Source organism: Terrapene carolina, unplaced genomic scaffold (genome assembly GCF_002925995.2).
Source record: "Terrapene carolina triunguis isolate 2854851 unplaced genomic scaffold, T_m_triunguis-2.0 Scaffold62, whole genome shotgun sequence".
Classification (NCBI taxonomy): Eukaryota; Metazoa; Chordata; order Testudines; family Emydidae; genus Terrapene; species Terrapene triunguis.
Window position 1 is genome coordinate 4,837,201 of NW_020664413.1, and position 15,602 is coordinate 4,852,802.

Here is a 15,602-nt window from a genome sequence, read left to right on the forward strand (position 1 = left end):
CCATTCTTACGTTCTAACCAAAATATTTAGTCAGAAAATGTCATCCCATAACTGCACCAACATACAGTATTCAAAGATTATTACAGGTCACTCCATATTTGTCAGACTTACTAACATCATAGTTATTGGGAATGATTTTTACCCATCTTCCCCTGCTCTCATCTCTTCTTGTCTTTTAGCACAGTTCCTTCCTGGCTTTCTGCAGTGCCATTAATGATGGGGCATTAATGTCAGAGGTCCATGGTGAAGGACTTGGGTATGGCAGGTAAGAACTGTCATGCTGGGTCAGAGCAGTGGTCCATATACAGAGTGGCCTGCTGAAAGAAAACAGGGAAGTAGAAAAAACTCTCCTCAAACACCTGGCTACTGATGTAATATTGCACATGAGGATGGGAGAGGGAAGTCTTTCTTGAACCCTGATGGGGATCAGATTTTACTCGGAAGCAGGAGGTTTTAGATTCTGTTGCTTTTCTGGGGGACATGAGCAGCTAGTACAAGACAGAGGATTGGGTTGGCCCTGGGAAGCCTGAGTATTGAGGAAACACACAGGTGGTCTGGAGAACCTAGCCGAGAGCATAGAAAGGCTGCTAGTTTGAGGAGCAATACGCGCAATACATGAAAACAGCCTCCTTTCAGAGGCAGCAGCTTTGGATTTTTCTAAAGTTGCCCAAATGGGTGCATGTTATTGACTAAAAGGGGTAGCCAGGCGTTGAAGTACTCGCAGATCATTCTTAAAAATGTTCCAGACTAGATAACCAAATGTATTGTCTAGAGACAAAGCCGCACAATACGAAAAGGAGAGATACATACCCTCTTTCTGGGAAGCAAATTCTCGCAGTGAGTTCACCTGGCCCAGAAGACGTGCTTCAAATACACACACGTCAGCTAGTAGTATTCATAGTATAATTTTACAAGTTGCAGAACTCTAGCCATGTTACTAAAATCCAGCCCGCCAATTTGTAACAGGTCCTTAACTAGCTGTTTCGTTCCCGACTTTTCTTTTCTCTACATTCCAAACCAGTTAGGCGTAGCGCAGCGGTTCTCAGCCCGCCGCCCGCGGGCCGCATGCGGCCCAATTAGCATGCAGCTGCCACCCAGCTGGGTGCTAACAAATATTCAAAATGTGCTGCTCTGGTCTGGGGGCAGGCGGGGCTGGCTGAGGGAGAGACAGTCTTGCAGCCTGCACCAGCGCTCCTGCCAGCAGGGGGCTGGTGAGTGCCACGGGGGGGGCAGGGGGGGGGGGAGGGGGGCTGTGGGGAGGTTTGGGGGGGGGGACCTTGGGGCAGTGAGGAGATGGGGGGCATTGGGAACTAGGGGTTTGGCAGGGTGCTGCAGCACCCCCAGGTTTTAGGTGGGGCTCTGCTCCTGGCCCCTCTTCTCAAGTCCTGGCTGCCAGCCGGTGCTGGGGGCTCCACTCCTGGCCCAATGCCAGGGGTCCAGGCTGCCCATCTCCAGATCTGGCTGCTGGGTGCTGCCCGGCCCCACGCGGCAGGGTCCAGGTCCGGCTGCTGCCCGGGCCCACACCCAGGGCTCTGCTCTTGGCCCCACTCTGAGCAGGGGTCCTGGGCATAGGCGACTGTGGGTGGGTTTTTGGGGGGGAGGAGGGACACTCAACCTGCGGCCCCCGTAACACATTGTGGACCGCATATGCAGCCCACAGTGATAAACAGTTTGAGAACCACTGGCATAGCGGTACATCCCAACCTGTGCTAGGACACACCGTTCGTGTATCTTGGCTCTGACAGACTTCCTGCTTTCTAATGCCAATGCTGACTTCAGCTTTGCTACGTGTTTTGAGATACCTAACCTGAATGAACAGACTAGTGTGAAGAGCATAATGCATTAAGTTAACATAACTTCCCAACACTTATATAATTATGTATATTATATTAATACCATGCACATAATACCCATTAATATGGAGCATACTATGCCTTGCATATATATATATTGGCTAACAATGTAAAAATAATGCTCTCAGCTTCAAGAGTGTACCGGATAAGCCAGTGATGAGGTAGGTAGTTGCGAAGTTACCATGGTATCTTTCCAAAGGAATTTGAGATGATTATCTGCTCCTATTCCCTTTGCTGTCTTTGTTTCAGAACTGTTACTTGCTATCTGAATTGATATGTGTATTCAGTCATGCCTTTGCTTTAAATATTAACTTTCGGTGTTGGCTTGCTTTCCAGTTTAAGCCTTGCAGAAGCAGACAAGACAATAGGAGTCAGGCATGATCTAAAGCACTTACGCCTGGGAGGCCATTTATAGTTATTCAACATGTCGGAAACGTGATACAATATGTTCACAACAGACACCAGTTATTTTAGATGTCTCTCTGTTTGCTCCTTCATATTATGTACCTTCAGGCGAAGAGGGAACGAGCGAAAGAATGAGTGAGGATGGGGGAATATGGGAGGCAGGGGTAAGAGAGCATGTATAAAATCTAGCTCTTTCCTGCAGACTGATGTACAGGATCAAACCAGTGCTTCTCTCCTGTGCACAGGAGATCAAGATATTTTAACGTTATACGTGGAGTTGGTAGAAATGCTTATAGTTAAGGTTTGCCTAACACTTTTCTATTATATGATCCTGTTTGCAGCAGCATATAGCTTGCCCAAACTTCAAGCATTCAGGCTGAAAGTTTCCATGCAGACTGTCTGCCTCAGGCTGAATCGGCTTGGAAAGCTTCAGCGATATAAAATGTTCAGCTGTTTTCAAGAAGGAGGTTAGGGGAAATGCTTTGTATTAAGAATAGGTTTTTTTAAAAGAAGTCTTGCAACCATTTCACTGAGATGCTCTAGCTGCTAGAGTCTAGAACCCTATGACTTAAATTATGGACTTGAAATTGACAGGGGAGTCGCCATGGTGCCAGGGATGTGCCTTTTGCTTTTCCTAGGAGAAACCCACCCACATTCAGTTGAGCAATGAGCACCTGAAAATGACTGCACAAGCTCAGTAGAGGTTTGTTAGAGGCTGGCAGCAAAATTCTCTGAAGATTCAATCTGCAGTGAACATGCCCCAGCCCAGGGCTGTCGTGGCATATATTCATATTTAAGTGCGCCTCCCATCTGCTGGAGACTGCTGTGGCACCAGAAGAGAGGCCAGGCAGATTGGCTCTCTGGTGCTCTCACTACCCAGCCCATTGGTGCCCAGGCAGCATGGTAGAGATGGAGGAAGGGTGGGGATGGAACAGATGACCATATAGGTCCTTTTGATCTCTAACTCCTCGGATTATATAAAGGCAGACATATAATAATAATAATTAATAAACCCCTAGGAAGTTACAAATTCAAGACCAGTTAAAAACTATTGGAGAACTCACATGTCAAGTTGTCTGGTGATCTACTCAGTGCTTGGTATCACTGAGCATTGTGACCCCAGCCAATTACCAGGCATGTTCCTTATTCTGCTCCTGTGGATGGGAACAATGTGTGTTTGTGAGTGCACATAGGAAAGGAAGTGTACAGAAACAGAAGAGAAATAGAAAACACTAGGAGACAAGAGAAGAGGAAGATGGGAAAAGGGAATCTACCAAAACAAGTTCTCCAAATTCCCTTTAATTTCGAAGGCAGAGTCACCCAGAGGTAGGGGGTGTCTCTTCCTTATACCCCTCTTGTTTCCTTCATGGTCTGCTATCACCTGCGACCCCCTCAGAGCCTCTGCTGAAGAGACAAACACAAGTGAGAGGAAGAGAAGTCTCTGCCATAAAGAGACTGCCATGGAAGTTGAGTGCTGCGTCAGGTAACACTGTTCCTTGGTTCTCTACAATTCCAAATGTCACCACCTGTTAGGACTCAGGCTGCCCAAGCGTGGTGAAGTAGAACTCATAACCCTTCATGGTCCTGTTAGACCCATAAAACCTGGGTCGGGTCTGCCAACCTCTTGTTGTTGTTGAGCTTGGGACAAGTTTAAAGCATACGCGGCTGAGGTGTTACAGGTTTGGGCGGCTGAAACTTTGGCGCTTCAAATAGTTTTGACCACCCCCTGCCCAAAACCCAGGCATATGTTATCAGTTCTGGATGAGCTTCTCTTGAGGATTTGAAGGTGTTCTAACCCAAATCCTAATCTATCTTTGGGGAGGTAGTGTGGTCTAATGGATAGGGCAGTGGGCTAGGAATCTTGGGTTCTAGTCCCAGCTCCCTGCTGTGTGACCTTGGGTAAGTCACTTCCCCCGCTCAGGGGTTTGACTGTCTGTATCCACCTGTTTAGAGCCTAGTAGTATCTGTTGTACTTATCTGGCTCCCATTTACCATTGCACATGATTGCCTCATAATCCTTAATGTATTTATCATCATAGCCCTTCCCAAGCTCATAGGGGTGTTATTAGTCCCATTTTACAGATGGGTAAATAAGACCCAAATGGGATAAATGACTCACTCAACGTGTCTGTGGCAGGGGACGGACTTGAACCCAACTCTTTTAAAGCTTAGGGTAGTGCCCTAACCACTAAATCACCGATATTCATCTGGAGGCTCACAAGCTCTGGGCTTGTCTTCGCTATGTGGCTAAATCAGTGCCGCTCCGATCAATGCAGCTGCATCAATTTTGTGGGTCTGGTGAAGATGCGATAAGTTGATGGGGGAGCACTCTCCGGTCTACTTAGCTTCCACCTCTGTTGAGGTGGATTAATTATGTCGACGGGAGAGCGATTTTGTAGACACCGCTTAGGTAACTTCACTAGCGTAACTTAATCGACTTACAGGGTTAGTGTAGACAAGGCCTCTTTAATATGTCTCCTGTGTTTCTTTGCAGCACGTGATATTAAAACACTTTAATTATTAGCTAGTCTGTTATCAACCAATCAGGATGCTCTTACTATGTTATTAACCAATTGTAGTTGATAATATAAGAACGCTTGGTCAGTCCTTTTGAATGAATTCACACTACTGTGGCTCTTGTGGGTAATGTTGATTAGCACTACTGTAATGCAAAGAAAAATAGACCCAAGCCTAGTTTACACTCAACCGTTCAAAATTTCAACCCTACAGCGTTTGAAGTTAGTTTGGAATTGGGTGAAACAAGTTTGCCCAGCTCTAGAGCAAAGCAATGTGAACCAGAAATGAAACTTTAAAAAAAATACGCCCATGATTCAGTGAAAACCCAAACTCTGATTTTTTTTCCATACAGTCCTCGTTTTCTACACAGATGTTATTCTAAAATGAGAAAACAATCTCGCCGTCTTCTAACAAGACAGTCTGAGGTGTCCTTAGTCTGCATTTGCTCACTTTTAATCTGTGTATCTTTCTGCTCAGTTTGATTCAGCAATTGTAATTTAATTGTAATGTCCTCTGAGCATGAAGTCAGTATTTGCTCCCAGTGATGCGCATGCTGAACGGAGTAAGTGATGTGCTCACTTCAGATCCGTTAGTTCCATGGGGCTATAGCTCCAATTTATAGACACTTTCCTAAATGAGCAATGTACTGGATGCAACTTCCCAGCTAAAGTGTGCATGAGTTTGTATTATTTATTTTAATTTACTGTTGCTGGGAATGATGGGAACAGCCTGATCACTGACTCATAGACACATAGGGTTAGAAGGGACCGCAAGGGTCATCTAGCCTAACCCCTGGCCAAGATGCAGGATTTGTTGTGTCTAAACCATCCAAGACAGATGGCTGTCCAACCTCTTTTTGAAAACCTTCAGTGAAGGAACTTTCCCTAGGCTGATGCTTTCTTGCTCTATTTCTCATCTTCTAAACCTTGTTGCCTATACCACCTGATGATGTTTTTCTTCTGGTTTACCAGTTCTCCAAACCATAAAGTTTTCTAGAAGATAGAGAGATTTTTTGGAGCACTGGTGAAATGCTGAGTCCAAGTCACAACATAGAGAGACATTTTCATGGAATCTCTCAATGTTTAGTTTTAGCACAAAACTTGACCAAGTGCAATTATCTATAAGTACTATTTATATTATGATAGCACTTTGAGGCCCCAACTGCTAGGTACTGTACAAAGATAGTGAGAGACAGTCTCTCTCTCAAGAAGCTTACAGTCTAAACCAGTGGTTCATGTCGTCAGATGCTACCGGTGTGGTGCTCTGCTCTGTTCAATGTTGATATCAATCGGCTGCGTGCGTGTGTTCCCTCTGTGTGCTGCCCCACCTCTGCGCAGATAGCTGACACAGGAGACCCCGAGAGAACCCACAATGACCACAGACTCTTGTAAGGTACGAAGGCACATCGGCCAGGTTTATTGTCGAAGAGAAACACAATCTCCAGCTCCCCGGCAAACTAAGTCCAAGGTGCTGCTAAGGTGCGGCTAGCCAGTACTTATGTTCTCCCTGACAATGGACTCAGCTCAGTCAGTGGCGGGACTTTCCACTGCCCCCTAGGCTGGACAAAGATATCCACTCAGGGATGCATTCTTATACACAGGTACAAACAAGTTATACATCACTCCTGACGTATTGAGGTGCAACCCCTCTACGTAGTAAGGTGCCGCCTCTCACCCTGTACATGTTGGTTTGAACAAAACAACTCTATCCATCATATTCCCCTTTTGGCCCTGTCATTGGGATGGGTCAGCCTGTTCCTTGTGTGTGGAATGTACAAGTAGGCGAATGTTCTGATATCTGGTGTCCAGTACCTTTTAGGTATGTCTCTTTTTGCAGCATCAGCCCTTTCCTTGCCAGCTTCTGTGAGCAGGGCCTGCCTCTGGCTCACAGATTAATTTTGCTTTATGTTAGCAAAGTCTTGACCATTACTTTAGTTCAGGCCTTAGGCCTCATACCAGGCCTCTGATACAAGGGTTTATGTCTCAGGGCCTCCTCTTACTACAGTTCTCAACCAGGGGTATGTGTACCCCTGGGGGTACGCAGACATCTTCTGGGGGTACATCAACTCATCCAGAGATTTGCTACAGAAAAAGAACTAGCAAAGTCAGTAGAAACTAAAATTTCATACAGACAATACTGCTTTATATACTATACTCTGACATGTAAATACAATATTTACATTCCAATTGATTTATTTTATAGTTATATGGTAAAAATGAGAAAGGAAGCAATTTTTCAGTAATAGCGCACTGGGACACTTTGTATTTTTAAGTCCAGTTTTGTAAGCAAGTCGTTTTTAAGTGAGGTGAAACTTGGGGATACACCAGACAAATCAGACTCCTGAAAGGGGTACAGTCGTCTGGAAAGGTTGAGAGCCACTGCTCTAAACCACCAAGACAAACAGTTGGAGTGGAAACAAAGGCCCAAGGAGATTAAATGACCGTGTTGTATCTAAGCAGCAAAGCCAAGCCTAAAACCCACGTCTCTTGACTCCCAGCCCACCAGCCTAGCCTGTAGACTTTGCTGCCGCTCCTTTAGCTGGAGCATGAAATACCTTGTCATTCTTTTTTTCTCTTTTAGCACCTATCAGTGAACAAGCCTTTACTAACCTAATCCCACATCCTCTGCTTTTGAAGAGCAAAGTATGCTAATGCAGAGGAAGTACAGTTTTCACCATTCCCACACTTCCCCATTTGCTGTTAAATATATTAATGTTATTCTCCCAGTATTTATTTATAAACAAAATTTATTCTCTTACGGGTGACATTTATGCTGATTATACCACAGCCTTTTCACTGCCTGCTCCTTTTATTACAGCTGTATTTCTTTTGCTGCCTGCTTTTCACCCTTCTTAGAAATAAAATATTTTACCGAGCTGACCATCTGATAAAACATTTTCTGCTAGGTTCAGTATAAATTTCCTCAAGTAGCACTGGAGGAGCGAAGGCATATAACATTTCTAGTCAGCCTGTCACCCCTAAGGGGTGATGGAGGTTTATGGAGGAGCTGAGAGGAGGCACTCACTTCACTGCCTGATAGTGATTAAGCAGATTTTATCTATAGCTCAAACTGGACACTTGCACGCAATGTGGCTATTAAAAAACAGTGTTACTATAGATTTCAGGCAGCTGATGATTATGTATCAGTTTTTACCTAGAAGCATAAATAAGATTTAGGAGAACTATGATTTAAAGGGTACAATCATTACAGGGATGATGCAATTACCCCCAAAACAAGCATTACAAATGTGAGAAATCCAGAGTTAGTCAAATTTAAAAGAAATCTAAGCACGTTGAGGTATGGAAATGCGCAGTTAAGGCCCTCGAACCACCTTAACACTGCCCTCTAGTGATTGCTCTCTGCAGTGCACTTATCCCACTCAGTGGACCTACTGGGGTGGAAAGGAGGCTAATGGTCCCGCCTCCTTCCTACCCCTCTCCTTGTCCTTCTCAGAGCCCTGCTCACAGGCAGCCAAGGAGTTCATGCATTCCCCGGAGCATAGGTGTCCCTTGTACAGCTGTACAAAGGGGAAGGGAGACCCCTTGCAGGGTCCCAGAGCTTGGGCTCCAGCCAGAGCCCGAATGTCTACACAGCAATTTATGAGCCCGGCAGCCCAAGTCCCGCGAGCCTGAGTCGGCAGATCCCAGGCCAGTCGTGGGTGTGTAATTGCTGTTCACTTGTCCCTGCGTGGCAGATGGTCACGCACAGCGTAGCTCGTAGCGACTTCATTATGTATGGAGGTGCCCCTCTGAACCCACCGGGACCGCTTAAGAAATGCAGGCTCAGGCCGTTACCTGGCAAGGCACAGAGGCCTTTATCTGGGAGTAACTGTAGGCAATTGAGAAAAGGGAACTCAAATGAACATGGGAACTGTTGGCTGGATCGGACCTGAGGGCTATCTAGTCCAGTTGTCGGGATCCCACAGCTGAACCCACATGCTCGTTGCCCTCTGGCCCCTGACGACTGCAGCAGGCCCATTCTTAAACCCTGCCGCGGGCCGTGCCTGCAGCTGTGTTCCTCATCCTGCTTCTGCTCGCAGCTCCGTTCCTTGTCCCTGGTTCCCAGGTCCTGGTGTGTCCTCCTGGCTCCTGCCTTCTTGCCGCTGATACTCTGGCTCTGACCCTCAGCTCCTGAGTCCTGCCTCTCAGCTCTGGCTCCTCCCTGAACTTGGTAACTCAGCTCCTGATTTGGGCTCTGGTCACTCGGCTTGGTCAACTCTGTGCCAACCACTAAGCCAGCCTCCTGCCTGACCATTAGGCAAGACCACCCATAGCCCATTCCTTAACACCAGTAACCTGTCTCCAACCGTGACCAGCACTAAGCGCTGCAGAGATGTGTAAGAACCCCACAGTAGAGATGTGGGATAAACTGCCCCCATCTCATCCTGATCTATAACTGTTAGAGATTGCCTTAAGTCCTAAAGTATTATATTTAATATCCCTTCCACAAAATTTAATATAATTAATTATAGCTCTGGATATTTTTGTTAGCCATTTAAATGTCTAAACCTTTAATCGTGCTCAACAACTTCCTGTGGCAAGGAGTTCCACAGTTTAGCATTGTATGGAACAAGTATTTCCTCTTATTGGTTTTTAACTTCCCACCTTTTAGTTTAATTGAAAGTGCCCTTGTTCTTGTGTTCTGAGGCAGGAGGAACAGGATTTCTCTGTCTACCTTTGGTAGACCATTCCTTATTTGGCATACTTTTATCATGTCCCCTCATTCATTGCCTTTCTAAGGTAAACAATCCCTCTCTTCTCAGTTTCTTTATAGGAATGTTTTTCCAGGCCCTTTATCGTTCTTATTGCCCATCTCTGAATTCCCTCTAGTTAAGAATGTAGGAACATAAGAATGGCTATACTGGGTCAAACCAAAGGTCCATCTCGCCCAGTATCCTGTCTTCAGACAGTGGCCAATGCCAGGTGCCCCAGAAGGAATGAACAGAACAGGAAATCCTCAAGTGATCCATCCCCTGTCGCCCATTCCCAGCTTCTGGCAAACAGAGGCTAGGGACACCATCCCTGCCCATCCTAGCTAATAGCCATTGATGGACCTATCCTCCATGAGTTTATCTAGTTCTTTTTTGAACCCTGTTATAGTCTTGGCCTTCACAACATCCTCTGGCAAGGAGTTTCACAGGTTGACTCTGCATTGTGTGAAGAAATACTTCCTTTTGTTTCTTTTAAACCTGCTGCCTATTAATTTCATTTGGTGACCCCTAGTTCGTGTGTTATGAGAAGGAGTAAATAACACTTCCTTATTTACTTTCTCCACACCAGTCATGATTTTATAGACCTCCATCATATCCCCCCTTAGTCGTCTCTTTTCCAAACAGAAAACTCCCAGTTTTATTAATCTCTCCTCATACGGAAGTGGTTCCATATCCCTAATCATTTTTGTTGCCCTTTTCTGAACTTTTTCCAATTCCAATATATCTTTTTGGAGATGGGGCGACCACATCTCCACACAGTATTCAAGGTGTGGGTGTATTATGTATTTATACAGAGGCAATATGATATTTTCTGTTTTATTATCTATCCCTTTCTTAATGATTCCCAACATTCTGTTCGCTTTTTTAACTGCCACTGCACATTGAGTGGATGTTTTCAGAGAACTATCCACAATGACTCCAAGATCTTTCTAGTGTGGTAACAGCTAATTTAGACTCCATCATTTTATATGTATAGTTGGGATTATGTTTTCCAATGTGCATTACTTTGTATTTATCAACATTATATTTCATCCACCATTTTGTTACCCAGTCACCCAGTTTTGAGAGATCCTTTTGTAGCTCTTCATCATCTGTCTGGGACTAAACTATCTTGAGTAGTTTTGTATCATCTGCAAATTTTGCCACCTCACTGTTTACCCCTTTTTCCAGATCATTTATGAATATGTTGAATAGGACTGGTCCCAGTACAGACCCCTGGAGGACACCACTATTAACCTCTCTCCATTCTGAAAGGGGACCATTTATTCCTACCCTTTGTTTCCTATCTTTTAATCAGTTACCAATCCATGAAAGGACCTTCCCTCTTATCCCAGGACAGCTTACTTTGCTTAAGAGCCTTTGGTGGGTCCTTATCAAAGGCTTTCTAAAAATCTAAGTACACTACATCCACTGGATAGTTTCCCAATATCCTCCTTGATATTGCGTGATCAGTACTGCATGTGGTATTCCAGATGATGCGGAACCATTGATTATGTAATGGCATTTGTAATTTCCTCTGTTATCACCATCCCATTCCTTATGCAACAAAGAGGTGGAAGATGTCTATCAGGAAGCCAATGCTAGATGACTTAGACTGGGCAATAGGCTTCCAAAGGAAGTGGTAGAAATCCCATCAATTGTCAGTGTTGGGAGAAAGCATTGCAAAAACTATAGATGATAATTCCAGATGGGCTGGAGCCCATGTGAATAGCCCTATCAAAGCCCTAGATGACTGACTACATGTCTTTTCTCCTCACCTGTTCTGTAGCCTGGATAACGATTATTCTTGCGAGCACAACAGAACCCAGACAGCTATGGGAGAGCGAGTTACACTTGGTTCTGCTCCATGCATCAACAAACTTCTCACCTAAGCAGCATTTCCAGGGGCTGCTCACAAGGTCACCAGTTAGTGCCATCTGTGATGGTGAGTTTTACGATGTAGACCCTTGCCCACAAAGAACGTGACCTGAGACCTCTAACTCGTTTCACATCGGTCACTGGGGAGCATTACATTGGTAATGACTGTTGGTAACTGCCCACAGTTGAAAGGGTGAGAGATTCTTCTTCTTCTTCTTCTACATGTTGGAGTAGCACCTACAGGACCCAACCCAGATAAGGACTCTGTTGTCTTGTGTACTTTACACACACAGTGTGAGGCTGTTCTTGACCCCAAAGAATTTACAATCTAAATAGACAACAAGTTGGAGGAGAAGAAATTAGCCCAAGGTCAGCCAGCAGAAATAGGATTAGAACCTAGATCACCTGAGTCACAGAACAGTCTCCTAATCACCAGGCCACAGTGCCTCTCATTAGTCCACAGCCATGGGTTATAGCATTACCGATGGAGAAAGCAGGCAAGATTGTTTACACTAGTGTAATTCCATTTGCTTCAATGGAGTTATTCTGGATTTAGACATGTTCCACTGAGACCAGAACCAGGTAGACAAGAGACAGGTTGGATTTTGTCTCTATTTTAAAAATTCACTTAATACCACAAGTTTTGCATGTCTTCCACTTCACCTCTCCTCCCTCACCACCTTTACAAGAACAAAACATGCTAAAATGCAGGAGATAAAAATCTCACAAGCTTTACAGTTTTCAATTAAATAAATCTATTAATGTTAGCCTCCTGGTACTTATTTATAAACACAATTTATTCTTTTCTAGGAGTCATCCATGCAGCTGCTGATGCTATCAAAGTGCTCTCACTGACTGCATATTTTATTACCGCCATATTTCTTTTGCTACTTTCCATTTGTCCCACCTTAGAAATAAAATAATTCATTGAAAAGTCCATCTGATAAAATATTCCCCACTAGACATATATTTACTCAGAGTGTTTGAAAAGTAAATTTGTATAATATTTAAGGCAGCAAGTGATGCCAGCAGCTATAAATTAGGAGCAGGTTAACCTGCAGATTTGTGTTTTACAGGGTGAAAAGAGGTGGCACAGTGTATCATTGTTGTTAATAATTATACATGCTCTGAAAGTTTCCAATTCAGGCTGAAATTTAAGCATATGCTTGAGTTCCATTGACTCTAACAGGACATGAGCACATACTTAAGGTGAGCATATGCTTAAGTGTGTCACTATATTGAGGCCGAAATAATATCACAAAGACAGCCCCTTTATGAGCGCTCTAGTTTAGAATGGGGCAGTAAAACTTTGGCTAAAGCTTGAGGCCGTTTAGAATATCTCTTCACTGCAGAGGTAACCAGGGCTCTTGCAGAGTTTTGGGTTCACAGCTCAAATGAATTCCAAAATGGAAAGTGAAACTCCACTGAAAACACCATGTGCTCTATCCAAAACCAAAACTTTGCTCGTGTTTCCTGAAAAGTTCAGCTCCACAAAACTGGCGATGACTCATTGCTAGCTTTTGACTTTATAACAGAATCTACAACCAAGCCAATTTAGTTTCATACCCATCTAGTTAAGGGTTATAAGGCTATCTTCACCTCTAGCGCACACACACCCACTGTTGGGGCCTGATTTGGATTCACGCCCATCCATTTTACCAGGGTGATGTTTTGTAAAGAGGCCTTTAAGGATACTGGAGATTCTGCGTAATAGCAACCTCGATATTGACAACTTCTGGTTAATAGCAACATTTTGCTGGGACTGCAGCCAGGGAAGGACGAGCTATCTTTGCTGGCTGCAGCCCCACAAAGCTGCCTTCGGCCAGTGCTCAGCCCTTCCCAGGGCTTCTGGGACTTCATCCCCACAAAACTGCCTGCACATATGGACCCCGCAGGAGGCAAGGGGCTGTGGGCTGGGTGGGTCGACTAGGCAGGACAGTGGCAGGGAGGGGGCTGCAGCCTAGAGCAGCATGGTGCCTCTCCCTGCGCTCTCTGGTGGTCAGGGCTCAGCATGTCCCAGCACTTCCTTTCCTGTGTGCAGCGCTTGGCTGGAGAGGCACCGTGCGGTCCCAAGGGCCCCCAGCATCCAGGCTGCAGACTCCTCTCCGCTGCTGCTTGCTGCAGCAGGTTAACAAGGCTGCAATGAGGGAAGACACAGGCCAGCGCTTCCTTCCCTGGCTGGAGCCTTGCAAACCAGCCATATGCTTATTAGCCACTATGGGATGATGGCAGCTTTTTTTTCCTGGCAACCCAGGGTGGCTAATAAGCAGCATCTAGTGTAATGAGTTACCCCCACTTCAAGGTTCCTTCATACTGTCTTGGCCAGTGGCGTAGCCGGTGTAAGGCAGTATCACCCCATTGACTTTAACGGACCTAGACCAGTTCACACCAGCTGAGAATCTGTTTGCCAGGGCTGTGTAAAGGGGCCTTACTGCATATGAGAATTCAGATCTTGGGGCTGGGGGGTGTTTAACAGAGCAGCCAGGACAGACCCAGGCCCAGATCCTCAAAGGTACTAAGGTGACCAATTCCCATTGATTTAAATGGGAGTGTGACAGGGTGTACCAACCTTGCACTGGGCCATGGGGCCTAACCAATCACTGTGGGCCCAGGATGCCACACCCCCTCGCCCCTGCTGCACATGCTCCAGGTGGAAGGGACAGATAAAAAGAGGCAGCCCAGCTCAGTCTGGGCTGGCTTGGGAGGAGGAAGGATGTGTGTGGCAGGCTCCCGCAGAGGCACTAGTGATGCCACAAGCAATGGGGATGATGGACTCAGACTATGCTGTGGATGACCAGCTGACTGCGGAGACTGACTGAGGCCCTGCCAGCTGAGGAGGTGCTCGAGATGAGCCTTGTGGTAGGAAGTGCCCCAGTGAATGTATCCGAAGCTGATGCTTGACCCCTTAACTGGGAATTTCCTGGCTTCATAGGGCTGTAGGTTGGAATGTGGTGGACTGTGGTGAGCCCAGGTTCCCCAATTCTTCCCCCTGCACTGGCAATAGGTGTGGCTACTGGGGGCTCCAGCTACAGGCTGGCTATTTGCTCTGCCCTGCCCAGAGGGCCAGAGTTCTGCTACTGTTGTTACAACCCGCGCAGCTCCTGGGTGTGGGGATCTGTCCCATCTAGTGGCACTGAGACCACTTAGCTAAGGCTGTAGAGCAGACTCATTAATCTCTCTAACAGCCATATGGCTTTTAGCTCATGCAGTAGTGGGGTGACCAGATGTCCCATTTTTTAAAGGGACAGTCCTGTATTTAAGCCCCCCTGCAGGTGTCCAAACTTATTAAAAATGGGCTAACTGTCCCCTATTTTCTGTCTCCCCCGCCCCACATCAGTACGTGAGGGTCCTGCTGCTGGCCGGATCCCTGCTTGCCAGCCGCCTGCCCTCTAGCGATGAGTGGGAGGGCCCAGTGGCTAACGATGGGGGTGGGTGTGCAAGGCTGGTGGGTGGCAAAACTGCAGTGCACGGGGCTGGCTGATCCCCCTGCTGCTTTGCTGCCCACGCATCAGCCCTTTATGAGCTTCCCCCCCTCTTGCTGTCCTCTCTCTGCTTTGCCCCTTCACCCTTTCCCCCAGCTCCGCTGCTCCTCTGTTCTCCCCGGCGGGGTGCATCTCGCTTCCAGCGCTGTGTGGAGAACCAGCCCCTGGTCGGAGCGCTCAGCTCACCAACAGCCTGGCCGGCAGGCTCCTTCCTTCCCCCACTGCCTCTGGCTGGGCCGGCGCCCCGGGAAAGCCCAAGACCCTCAGGCCTGGGGCACTGGCCAGGAGGAGCCGAGCCCTGCATGTGCCAAAGCCCCACACGGCGCTGGTCTGGGGAAGCCGCCCCGCCCCGCAGCTAAGCTCTGGAGTGGGAGGGGGAAGCGATTTCCAACCTGTTCGTGCCCCGACCCTGCAGGCTCCACAGCAGCTCCCCGGAGCAGGGGCTTAGCACCCTCTTTCCGCCCCCCCACCGCCCCGGGTCCTGCCCCCAGGGAGCGTGGGGCTGCTCTGTTCTCTAAGCACCCTCCCCTGCTGAGCCGCCTTTCTGGCCCGGTTCCCTGAAGCCCCTGCAGTCAGGTTCCCTGGGCTGTGGTGCACAATGCAGCCTTAGGGCTTAACCCCTTCCTGCCTGCGCTGTAGCCAGGGGACAGAAGGGTCTGGGTTACGTCAGTGGCCAGCAGCGGCCTGGAGGTGTTAGCTGCCTTTCCACACTGTGCAGCAGGAAGGGACAAGCTGCTTCCAGCCACTGGGGAGCAGGGATGGGGGGAAGAGATGAGC